This window comes from Gopherus flavomarginatus, chromosome 7 (genome assembly GCF_025201925.1).
Source record: "Gopherus flavomarginatus isolate rGopFla2 chromosome 7, rGopFla2.mat.asm, whole genome shotgun sequence".
Lineage (NCBI taxonomy): Eukaryota > Metazoa > Chordata > Testudines > Testudinidae > Gopherus > Gopherus flavomarginatus.
Window position 1 is genome coordinate 5,507,431 of NC_066623.1, and position 13,720 is coordinate 5,521,150.

Below are 13,720 nucleotides of genomic sequence, written 5' to 3' on the forward strand. Positions count from 1 at the left end.
TGTAACTCCTATAGGAATGTGAGAAGCCAATTTGGGTTTTTTAAGGTTATGTCCACACTGCCACCAGGAGTGAGTCTCCCAGCCTAAGTAGACAGACTTCCTCGAGCAGAGGTAGCAGCACAGGCAGAAGCTCAGGTTCTCAAACCCACCCGACCTCCTAGGCTTGAGAGCCAAGCTCCAGTCTGAGCTGAAACATCTACATTGTTATTTTTAGCACGCTAGCTTGAGCCCCACTAGTGCAAATCTGTCAAGCTCACTCCCAGTTGCAGTGTAGACGTACCAGTCACTCAGGGCAATGGAGCAGAGAAGCAGGATTAGGGCATTTCAGAGTATTTTAAATCAGATCTTGACCCTCTTCCCTAGCTGTAACAGAGGAAATAAAGGGCTCTGATCTGTCCATATCTTGTTGTCATCTGATCCTGCTCCCACTGGCGTCAATAGAAATATTACCATTGACTTTGGGAGTTAGGCACTTAACTGCCATATGTCCTTTGACTCCCTTCCCCTAAGCTGCTATTCACCTCCTTGTGCCTAGACCACAAAGGAGTCTTGATGAGGGATATTTGCAAAAACGCCCAGGGCTGCCCAGAGGATTCAGGGGGCCTAGGGCAAAGCAATTTCGGGGGCGCCTTCCATAAAAAAAAAGTTGCAATACTATAGAATACTATATTCTTGTGGGGGCCCCTGTGGGGCCCGGGGCCTGGGGCAAATTGACCCACTTCCCCTCCCTCGGTGCGGCTCTGAAAACACCTACATCACTTTGTTGTCTAGGCTTTGTTGTTCAACCAGTGGCCTGCTCGGTAGCTCTGATGTTATTTAACCTTCCTGACTGATGTTTAAAGACATTTCATTTTGCACTCACCCATTAGTATCTAAAATGCTTCACGTATTTGCTTTGCTCTAGCACCCTCTCCTTGCAAACAGGGGTGACTCCTTCCTGCCTCCAGCCATGCAGCATTAAAGCCCCTTTTTGTCTTGAGTCGCCTTCTTTTCTTTTTTGCCCTGACGTTGCCCTCTGCTTGGCAAATGGCTGTGGACGGCTCAGGGCTTGGCACTCACCTCGCTTGTTGTCAGCCCGCACCGGCAGATTTATTCACACTCTCAAGCAGCGCCGTTCAAACAACTTGTTTATTGGGCTAACACTGAGCCCTGGGCTCTTACATTTTCAGAGGAGCATCATTCAAGTGACATTAATCTGTTGTGATACAGAGCTTGGATGCTCAATACTAGCTATAAAAATTGCTCATATGAGAGAGAGAGTCTTGATTTCTGATCATTTTTCTTCTATGCTGTAATTTCTTAATTCCCCCATACCAATGCGTTTAGCATTAGCCAATGACCCTGTGAAGCACCGGCTTCTCAACACACAGCTGGGGACAGTCCCTTTGTCTTGGCAACGCCTTGCAAAGCAATGAGGGTTCCTTATTTTTCTGTAGGATGAAAGGTCTAATAACGCAGTAAAAGAAAAATTAAAAATCCTGCCACCCGACTTGCCACCTGGGACTCAAGAACCATTTTCCAAAACATATTTGATTTTAAGTATTTTTTTTTCATTGCATCAGAGCAAGTATTTTTGGAGGCTAACTTGAGCACTAACACATGACTACTGCACAGTTTAGAAAAGTGGTCTTTTCTTGCCTAAGTGCTGCTGCTCCTAATCCCCATTCATCAGCACCAAACAATCACTACCCAGTTTAGCACAACGGGCGTTGCCTGTTCACGATTAGAAAAGCAGGAGAGCTGAAGGTCAGAAACAAAGTGCACTGGCTGAGCTCCATGGGTGTCCCAGGATAGAAGAAGTAACAGTGAGGCAGGTCTGAAATGTCAAACATTCAGCAATACTGGCTGGCCAAAGTCAGGATGGGGCAGTCAGGATCAGTGCTCATTGCCAAATGCATATAGGGACCCAAGCCTGGAGGAGCAGGTTTAACAAAGGTGCATGGTTACGTTTTCACACTCTCTAGCTCTGGCCAGGCCTAAGTCATACACAAAGCACTAGCTTCTCTCACAAGGGTTATAAAAATGACTTTAGAGTTAGGAATTGCCAGATTGGTTGAGATCGGGGATGTGTTTAGTGCAGTATCTGGTCCACAACAGTGGACAGTTCCAGTTGATTCAGAGGAAGGTGCAGAAAATTGAGCAGCAGCAGTTATGGGATAACCTGCCCCCAGGCAAAGTCTCCTCCTAACTCGCACTAGTTAGGGGTCGGCTTATGCCCAAAGTAGAAGCGTTTGAGTATCCCTTTCCCAAACCTTTAGTTGGTTGGTTTTTTATAATCCTTATTATAAAAATAGCACCAGGATAGGGGTAGTTCAGGGTTTTCTGGATGTGAAAGCGATGTCCATATAAAGCATTCCCCGTTTACAATAGCCTCAGCTAGCTCATTTTTCTAACTTGCTGATGCTATGAACACAAACTGAGTCTGAAAGCTGAGATGGGATCTTGCTCACCCATGTATCACTCAGAAATAGCAAAGACCCAAAGGCTAACCTGCCCCATCAACAACAGGACCCCAACATAACAAGAAGCAGGGCTGCAGTGGTCATGCTGTAGAATTCTGCACTAGAGTCTGGTACAGCACAGCTATGAGGGCTTCTGGGGTCTCCATGCACAACATCTCCTTGAGCAGGCTGACTGGGCTAGAGAATCCACTACTACCCGGACCCTCTAATCTCCTCCATGGACTACAGAGGCTACCTCACTCCCACTCTACAGCCTGAAGGGAAGATTCCCCCACACACACTTCTTTTGGCCCCCATCTTGTTCCCCAGCTCCTACACTCAGTTGCCAGGGTCAGGATGTGAGGTTTAGAGCCCAAATGTGCAACCATTACTCCCTGTAGGCCAGATTCTCAACTGGAGCTACACAAACTTACTCTCACTGAGACTCTGGCCCAGGGACTAGCAGCGTATTATAGAGCTGTCTGGAACAACTCTGAATAAATGAAATTTCCCTGAAAAATGTTGTTTGGTCAAAGTGTTTGGTGGAGACGTTCCCGTGAAGACTTAATTGGACTTTTTTTGGGTCCAGGTAGAGAGGGGGAGGGAAGCAGCCATTTTAATACACTGTGGAGCCTGATGGTTAGTGCACTAGCTAGGGAGGTGGAAGACAAAGGGCCATTCCCCATTCTGCCTGATTCACGGTGATGTGGCATGAAAAACTCTTCCCTGACTCAAGCAAAGCGAGGGCTTGAGCCTGTGTTATCCACCTCCCAGCCAAATGACCTTTCCTGACACTTGGACATTTTGACACCACTTCCCAGTGGAAAAGCCTCAGGGCTTTTGCTTAGAAAATGGACAGTCTGACAACTCCATTTTCTTGAAAACATTTGAAAGGTTTTGGTTTTGTTCCAATGTGGAAAGAAAACCAATTTTGAAACCTCAAAAGTTGCTGTGAAATGGAACTGTCATCTCCGGTCAGCTCTACCTTATTACAGGAGTGCGCCCACTGAAATCAGTGTGTTGTATGTGCAGCAAGGTACTAATGAATGTGAGTCAAGGTGGCACAACTGAGTCTTTTTAGTGAGTTGCTCTGTTGATGATGCACAAGCCGGAAAAATCCAGCTTCCTCTCCCAGAGCTACATGTCTCAGCGGGTTTACCGGGATCAAAACATTTCTGTCAGTAATTTTGCACAGATGACTCAATAAACACGGGGAGATGATCTATTGAGTAAAGATCTGCTGTCATAACTTCTCACTTTAAGAAGGGAAAATTAATTTTGTTTCTTTAAATTAACTCTGATCTGAATGAAATTTTTTTGTTTGTTCGCTGTTTTATAAGAAATCCAGTTTTTCCCCGAGTCATAAATGTAAAATAAAATTTCAAAAGTATCACATGTAGTGCAACAAATGAAACTGATACACAGCCTGGAAACAAATCAATACGAAAGGAGTCTGAAAACTAAACAAAAACAGAGAAGAAAAAGTACATTTTATTTATGAATAATGCCCTAGGGGACCAGAGTTACACTGGGGAGCAGAGATATTTAAAATGAAGAGGCAATGTTGAAGGCAGAAAACAACAGCACTCAAAACTGTTAAATTATGTTCACAGAAATTCTTTAATTCTAAGGTCATTATAATGATTCACTTGCTGGTCTTTACTGCATGTAGAATGACCGATTAGATTTATGCAACCTTGGCTTAAAGAAGTTCTGCTTCTTTCCTTTAGCCTTTGTTATTAGTTGACTGGGTAAGAGATAAGAATGAGTTGCTTTTGCTTACCCCTTGTGATGTCAGATGACCCACTTTCAGCTTAACAGTTGAATTTTCTATGCTGTGATTGCAGCTCAAGAAGTGATGATAATAAGGATTTGCCGAAGACATACAATTTCAAATTTCTCCACTTGGAGTTGCAGGATACACAAAGTCAACATTACATTGGCTCTAGCCCTTAGAGCCATGCATCAAGTTTTGATCATGGCATGAAAAAGACAAACATATATTTTGTTTTTTGGAGAGAGATCTCCATCTTTACCCCTCCAAATGTCTGTTTGCCTAATACAGCATAATCTCACTCCCTGTATCAAGAAAATAATTACTTTTGGGTGAATTTTCCCAGGAAGAAAGCTCAGAAATGTCATCACACCCTGACAGCAGGCAAGTACTGGGATACCAGGGAGATAAGTGTAGCCTAAAAACTTAGACCAATGAGAGCATTTAACATCACACAGTGGAATTGGGAACAGTCGGGCTTCTCTTTTGAAGACTTCTGCTGAATTTTCACACCAGCTGTTGTCAAGTAGGACTGAGCAAAATGTTTCCAGTGAATTATGAACATTATAAAATTCAAAACATGCATCATTCATTTAAAGGAGCAGAAATGGTACATTCCTTGTGCCCTCACTCCACAAAAAAAAAAAAAAAAAAAAAAAAGTTAGTTTTGTTTCTCAACTTGAAAGCTACTCAAAAAAACCTTGGAATACATCATGAACAAGTTTCATATTTCTGTGGAAATTGAACCATTTTTTGAATATCTAATAAAAATTGCATCTTTTTTACACTTCTTTATGAGCAATGTGCTTATTTGCAAGGTATATATTGGAATTGGTTTGCTATTAGTCTTATATACGTTATGGTAACACTCAGAGGTCCTGGGCCAAGACTGATGTCCTGGACACTGCATAAACATAGTGCGCGAGAGAGAGATTGTCCCTCCCCTGAAAAGCTTATAAGCTAAACAGACAGATGGTGTGAAGGGAAACTGAGGTACAGAGCAGCTAAGTGACTTGCCTGCATCACTTAGCAGGTCAGTAGCAGAGCCAGGAATAGAACTGAGGTCTCTTGACTCGCAGGAACTACGCTGTTGATCAGGCTCAGCTATTTTTAGGACTGCCCTGTAAATACCCACGGTGATGATGTGATGTTGTCTAATTAAAATATGACCATGCAAATCATTATTGCCCCCACTGTTAGATAATTGCAACATATCTTATACAAAACGTGATGCATGGCTGGAAACGGTTAAGCATCCTGCAAGATAATTGACCCAGAGTCAACCATTAGAGAGGTATGTGAATGGTAATTAAGGCCATTCCACGGTAGATAGGCTATAACGTTGAAATGCAAAACTAATCTCAAGAATTTGACTCATGTCTGTATGTATACTGATCTTTGAAGCAATATTCTCTCTCCTTTCTTTAATAAAATTTAGTTTAGTTAATAAGAATTGGCTGTAAGCATGTATTGGGTAAGATCTGGAATATTCATTAATTTGGGAGGTAATGTGTCCGATCCTTTGGGATTGGTAGAATTTTTTTTATGATAAGATTTTTAGTAATCCTCATCATATTTGACTTGGGTGTCTGCATGGAGGCCTAAGGGAACTGTATTGTTGGCTTCTTGGTAAATCTAAGTATTGGAATATTAGGGTGACCAGACAGCAAATGTGAAAAATCGGGATGGGGGTGGAGGGTAATAGGAGCCTATGTAAGAAAAAGACCCAAAAATCGGGATTGTCCCTATAAAATTGGGACATCTGGTCACCCTATGGAATATCCACTAGCTTTGAGGATTGTCTGCCCCATTCTGACCCTAACTGAGTGACCTCAGCTGATTCCCCTGGGACTCCAGTCACAGATGGAGTATACCAGGACCTTTGTGGTCTCTGCTGGAGTCCTCATGTACCTACCACATCATACCCCAGAAAAGGAGCAGTGAAGGTGGGTCCTCCAGGATTGCCTAGAAAGGCTGCAGGGAAGAAGTGAATCAGAGCACAGCAGGCTCAGTTAAAAGGAGTTGCAGGGCGGAGCGACTCAGTTGCTGGCTGAGACCAGAAGGGTGAGGAAGGACTGGAAGGCTGTGACACTCCCCAGGTAAAGAGGCCTGGGAGAGAGCCTGCTCACGCAGGGAGCAGACAGAGAGCCTTGAAGTAAGGGTGAAGAGGAAGGGGTTACATGAGAAGTACAAGAGTAGTGGGTGAGCCTGAGTGCCACCACTAGCAGAGTGGCCAAAGCCCTGAGAAGGGGACAAGTTTCATTTGGAAGCCCAGGCACAGGGCTGGAATTTAAAGAGCTCTAGGATGGAGCTGAAGACCCTGCAGAGGGCCAACCATTTGTTGAACTTTGTTACCCTGGGAAGGGGACTGAACTTGAAGGTGTGACCCGGCGGGAGAGTTGGGCAGAGTATTCAGGGAGAAAGCCTTGGGAACACTGCTCCATACCAGGGGAGGGATGAACTTAACACTAGCCCAGAAGATGCTGAGAACTGATCCAAGAGACAGGCCTTGGTGGACCTTTTACCCTGGAATGGGTTTTTTTGTGCATAGAGACTGTGTGTGATTCATCCAGAGGGCTGATCCATTGAAGACCCACCTGACAAGGTCCCCAACAGGGGGCACAGGGAGCAGAACAAGGAAAGAGTGCAGGATTGCCTCCAATTGACAGGAGGAACTCACGAGAGGTGATTGTCCCCCATCACACCCATCTTATCGGTATCTGTGTACAAAGAGTTAAAGCCCTGACTTAATACCATCTTCAGCATGTGTCACTGGTGACAGAAAGGAAAATTACAGTAAGTTAACCATAGAGTCTGATTATTTTTGGCACAGGAAATCTGTTGTGAGTCACCAAAAAGTGTCGCTGGGTAGGGGGGAGATTACCATTGTATTTCAGGCAAAGATAGGGAAAGAGGCTGCCATGAAATTAGAGAAACTGGACATTAATTAAAGCACCACGCGTGCCCATTTGAGTATAGGTGAACCAGCAATAAACAGTGGAGCAAAGAAAGTTAATATCCATCTGGAGAACATTAAATAAAAAAATTCACAGTGAAAAGCATAAAGCTTAAACCAAAAGAAAATTATATATGTATTGCTATACTGTCACTAACTCTGCTTTATTCTTAAACCATTTTTAATCTTCATGGGTTATAACTGATGTAATAAATGGGTTCTTAGCTGGCATATTTCTATGCGAAAGTACATTGCTAAAGTGCTGTGGTTTTTTCAGCTCCATCACTCATAAAAATAGGATGAAGGGTTTTTTGAAGGAAAAAAAACTATGGTGAAAAAATACCAAAACAAAGATTACAATAGGTTTGTCATTTGAAATGTTATTTTCCCCCTTATGGAAAAATTCATACAGAGCTTAATAGGGATAGATCTTATATGTTGCTATAGAAATTACTCTGGAGCACCTACAGAATTTAATAGATATTGAAATCCAGTCTATAGAAGTTTTATATGACCATTGAATGTAATAGAGAATGCAGTCCCTGCTATTGAGTTACACAGGCTGGTTTTAAAGATTATTGCTTAATATATGCACAGAAACCACAGGAGTAGAGCCAACAGAAAACTGGAATTCTCTTTCTGTGCCAAATTCTGACATTTTGAATTTTGTTTTCATTCCAAAACGGAAAAAAACAACAACAAAATTTTAAAAATTGTGAGCCAAACATAAATTCTGAAATTTTGTTTTGGAACCAACAAAATACTTTGTATCAATACTGTTAGAATATTATATAGAAAACATTAAACAATAGATTAAAAACAATACAATATTAAAATTAATATTTTGATGACATACATTTGAAAGAAAATTAATTAAAATAATACAGTTGAAACAAAATGATTTACCTCAGGGATCGTCAGTAAGTGGTCCGTAGGCCAAATCCAGACCACCAGACGCTTTTGAACGGACCCCAAAATATTTTTATTTACTTATTTGTTTTATTATTATTTTTTTCTGGAGTCTGGACCTTGACTCTACCTTGACCATGAAATTTGGAGCTTGACAAAGAAAACTGACTAACCCAATTTACCTTATCAACATATGTTGACATTATCCAAATGAATAATTTTGACTTTTTCCCATTGAAATGTGTGGGAATTGACACATTCCTATTAAACATTTTAATTTTGATGAAACTCCTTTTTCCACAGAAAATTGTTCCCTTGAAAGTTTTCCAGCCAGCTCTGTACATCTGCATATTCTTCAAGAGTAGTCTCTCTTTATGCTGTCCTGCACAATGGGCCTGATCCGGTGAGCACCCCATCCATGACAATTGACTTCACAAGAATTGTTCAGCACTTTGCAGGATCGGTCCCAACTGGTATTTGTGCAGTCACCTAAAGCCTACAAGCAGATTAAACCATTTTATTCTATATATCAGCTGTCATTGCAAAATGCAGGCCAGATTGTAGTGGTTTAAAATGGCCTTTGATGACCTAGTGAGGTGGAGGGGCTTTTTTTCCTATTCATTTACCAGTACTTTTATTTGTCTCTGGCCCTGGTTTGGAAACTCACTTTGGTGTATACTTCACTTCAAGCATATGCTTAAATCTATCCTATTCAGCAAAGCACTTAAGCACATGTTTAACAAAGCATTTTGAGGTCAGTGGGTCTTAATCATGTACTTAAATGTTTTGCTGAACTGGAGCCTTCAGAATTTCCCCAGGTCAGGAGACTATAACTACTGATCAGGACTTCATTCTTGGCTCTGTCACTAACCTACCATTGGACGTGGGGGTAACTCATTCTTTGCCCCTCAGTTTCTACATATGTAAAAGTGGGAATAACAGGACTTGCCTTCCTTTTTAAAGCAATTGGCCTCCAATCCAGCAAAATACTTAAGCATGTGATTAATTTTAAGCATGAGTAATCCCACAATGGAACAATTCATATGATTAAAGTCAGGAATATGCTTTAGTACCTTCCTGAATCAGGGCTATGACAGCTATAATGGGACAGTTCACATGCTTAAAGTTACACATGTACTTAAGCCCTTTCTCCAATGTCTTGGAAAGCTACAGATGAAAAGTTCTATACAAGAACTAAGCTCTATTATCATTACTGTGTTTGCACCATTATTTTACTGATCCAAATGGAGGAAATTTAGATGTATTCCTTTCCAATTCATGATATGAAGCATTTTTGCCTATGCAGCCAGTTGGATCACCGAACTGGATAAGCAACCCTAACCTTATAATTTTGACTACAGTAAGTGCCTACAGTCATTTCTCGGATATTGTTCCATTGCAGCTGTGTCATTGTTCCATTTTTAACATAACCAGTACACTCTGATGGGGAGGAAAAGAGTCTTAATTTTAATCTAATCAACTTCAATTTTTTCTTTCACATTCTAGTGCTTTATTATAAACACATGCAGTGCCCACAGGAGTTAGCTCCGTTTGCATTATGTGGGATCTCATTCATAATTTATATTGGACAGTATTGGTATCACTCAGCATTGTCTCACAGTCTTGTAACCCAAACCAGAACTATTACTGAGATAAAAATATATGTGATCTTCAGGGGTAATTGCTTCTTGACCAACAGATTAGTCAATTTTAGCATTGCCAGACAGGGGGGGAGAGAGAGAGAGAACAGAGGAATTGCATTTTGAAGTATGAAATAACTGTGGTTCATCATAAATGTGCATGACACACAGAGGTTACTTGTATTTTGAATGAGAGCGATCTTGTAAAGCTATTAATGAGGTAACCTATAATTCATAGGAAGGGAAGCTTGGAGAAAAGTGAGTATTCCTATATTGTACATTATAAAATGGAATCATGGATGAATCACTGATCCTAGCTCCTAGAGAGAAAGAGCTCCCAGCTTGCTGCTGTTCTCTGAATATATTGAATTTACCTCCACACAGAGGACCTTGACAATGAGTGAGTGGCTTGGTGGTGAAGAACTGATTTCCTTGCTGTGAATATGAAAGTTCTGCCCATAACACTTAAGAAATCAGTGCAAAAATAGGCCTGGATCTCAGACAAGACTGAACTGACTTTCGTTCATAGATTAAGGCCATTATAATCATCTAGTTTGACCTCCTGCATAACATAGGCTACAGAATTCCTGCATCAAAACCATAACTTCTGATTGAGCTGGATTGTATCTCTTAAAGTCGTGCGCTCCTAATTTAAAGAGAAATCCACCACATCTGTAGGAAAGTTAGTCCCCTGATGAACTACCCTCACTCTTAAAACTTGCCTTATTTCTAGTCTGAATTTGGCTTGCTTGAGCCTCCAGCCACTGGATCTGGTAATGCTTTTGTCTACTTGAGTATAGAACTCTCTGCTATCGGAAATCCTATCTGATGTAGGTGCTGATACCCTGCGATCAATTTACCTCAACTTCTCTTGGACTGGGTTTCTTTCATCTCCATTAGGCTTATTTTCCAGACCTCAAAAAATTTCTTTAGCTCTTTTCTGAACCCTTTCCAATTTGTCAATATTTTTTTGAAGCCTTCCACTGAATTACTCCAGCTTACACCAGATGACCTCCTGAGGTCCCTTCCAACCCTAATAATCTATGATTCTATCTATGATAAGATAGGAGACTCATTCCCGGTGTTTTTGCATACTAGTGAAAAGTGCCAGGTTTACTGGGCTCCATTTACCCACAAAATGGACAGATTGTGTCTCTTAGGATATTGTCTTCACTGCACAGTTAACTCAAGTTCTCATTTGGGTGTTGTCCCATAGCTCCTCTCGTCCACACACAAAACTGTCTCACCTGAGGTAGGTGGTACTTGATACCCAGCCCAGCTGGCACAGCTGATGATGTGGGCTAGAGCTTGGCTGTCACTTTTATTTGGGCTGTTAAGCTGCCCACTTTGCAGTGAGGACTCGATTGATGATCGTCCTCCCATGCTTTCCTGCAAGCCAATCTACACTTTGCACCAAATGTAAGACAAGTTCTCCTGCAATTCTCTGGGAAAGAATCATAGCTCAGCTCAGACTGCAGCAGCACAAAATCATGGGATGACCCCAGGAGTCTTAAGGACACACGTGAGTCTACCATTGCTCACCCTCCACCTTTTCCTATGCACGAGACATCATAACTAGATCAGATGCTTGGCAACAAGGCAGGATTCATCAATAAAGTCAGTATGAGTGGAGCAGTCAAACAATTGTCACTGATTTCATTATTTGTGTTGGGCAAAGAATTTTTAAAGAATACCTTCCCAATTGCTTTCACATCTTTCTGTTCATTAATGGAACTGGCTGCAACTTTCTGCACATAATTCTTGGTCATTAGTTCATTCAGACACAGGTTGGTGGCAAATATTCGAGACTCCAAATACAAGTTGTTTTAATTCGGTCATCTAGATCACACCTTGGTCATCGAAGTGTTTCTGTTCCCTCACTCAATTAGGGTAACTCAGAGACAGTTTCCAATGGGAATACTCACAATTACAAATGTACATTCTTCAAAATATACGCCAACATATGCTTAAAATGTCCTGTTTCCATGAATATTCCTGCCAAGAAACTAGATTGCTAGAATATTTGCAGAGAGTGGACACCGGGAAATTAAAATTTTGTGATTAAGGTGGCAAATGTATCTGTTCTTGCCCTTGCCCACGCTATGAGTGGTAGAAGCCACCAGTTTTCAGGATTAGATCTCCTTTTTTGGTGACACTTTCTTTTCTGCAAACCCCTTATGAACAAGCTCAAGGAAATGTAAGCATCCTTCCAAGGACAGTCAGTTTTTCATGGTAAAAATCAGGCATCAAGTGTGGCAGAGTGAACAGCTGTTTCCAGCCAAGTGTGTGTATGGGGGGGAAGTTGCAAATTTAGTAACTCTATTCTGAGAATTGAGAGTGATGAATCATCCTTCCCATCTCCTCCCTCTCCTATTTCTAACTGCTCTCAAACAAGGTTCCTTCTCTTCCTGACTTACCCGGGCCATTGTTCACCTTTCAGCAGAAATATCCCCAAAGGAGAAAGCGTGTACCGCAGATGTAAGTTTAAATAATATGATGCTGCTTTTATCTTGCAGGATAAGAACATAAGAATGGCCATACTGGGTCAAACCAAAGGTCCCCATCTAGCCCAGTATCTAGTCTTCTAACAGTGGCCAATTCCAGGTGCTATAGAGGGAATGAACAGAACAGAGAATCATCAAGTGATCCATCCCCTGTTGCCCATTCCCAGTTCTGTCAAACAGAGGCTAAGGACACCATCCCTGCCCATCCTGACTAATAGCCATTGATGGACCTATCCTCCATGAGCTTATTTAGTTCTTTTTTGAACTCTGTTATAGTCTTGGCCTTCTGGCAAGGAGTGCCACAGGTTGACTGTGCATTGTGTGAAAAAATACTTCCTTTTGTTTGTTTCAACCTGCTGCCTATTAATTTGATTTGGTGACTCCTAGTTCTTGTGTTATGAGAAGGAGTAAATAATACTTATTTACTTCCTCCACAACAGTCGTGATTTTATAGACCTCTATCATATCCCCCCTTAGTCATCTCTTTTCCAAGCTGAAAAGTCCGTCTTGTTAATCTCTTCTCATACAGAAGCTGTTCCATACCCTTATCATTTTTGTTGCCCTTTTCTGAACCTTTTCAAATTCCAGTATATCTTTTTTGAGATGGAGCGACCACATCTTCACACAGTATTCAAGATGTGCGTGTGCCATGGATTTCTATAGAGGTAATATGATATTTTCTTTCTTATCTATCCCTTTCTTAATGATGCCCAATGTTCTGTTTGCTTTTTTGACTGCCGCTGCACATTGCGTGGATGTTTTCAGAGAACTATCCACAATGACTCCCAGATCTTTCATTAGTTACATTAGTTAACAAGCCTATTTTCCTCTGCACTAAGATTCTCTGCAATAGCGTGCACAGCACTGTACCTGGAATCCTGGCTCTTCTCTTTGTTACCTCTTGGAGGATAAAATGGCTAAAGAATACAAGTGCTGCTGGAGTGGCTTTACCAGGGAAGGGCGGTAACAAAATGATAAGTAGCAATAAACAGACCGACAAATTAAGGTTGATGACTGGCAGGCCCAATTCAAAGGCCACGCTATGCTGCATGGGGCTGGGAGGGGATGGAATGTCAGTTCAGTAGAGCAGGCAGCATTGCAAAGAAAGAAGGCAGGGTTTAGAGCTGAGATGTCACATTTGGTAAGAAGTTGTTCTGTTTCTGTTCTCAGCCTCGCTCCAGCTTGGCCCATCTCTTTGCAGCTACCTCTTGTGTAGCTTGGTTTAGTTGGGGATTGGTCCTGCTTTGAGCAGGGACTTGGACTATAACCTCCTGAGGTCCCTCCCAACCCTGATATTCCATGATTCTGTGATAGCTGCTTCTCCCTTCTCTGCTGCCTCCACATTTGTTCCAGCCTTATTTCCTTCAGAGTCCCTCTTCAGCATTCCCTCCTCTCTCTTCCCCTATCCCTCCTCCCTCCATCTCCCTCTTTACAGATCCCAGATGTCCATCTTTAACTCTTTCTCCTCGGTTCCTTGTCCCTTCTCTCTTTCCCTC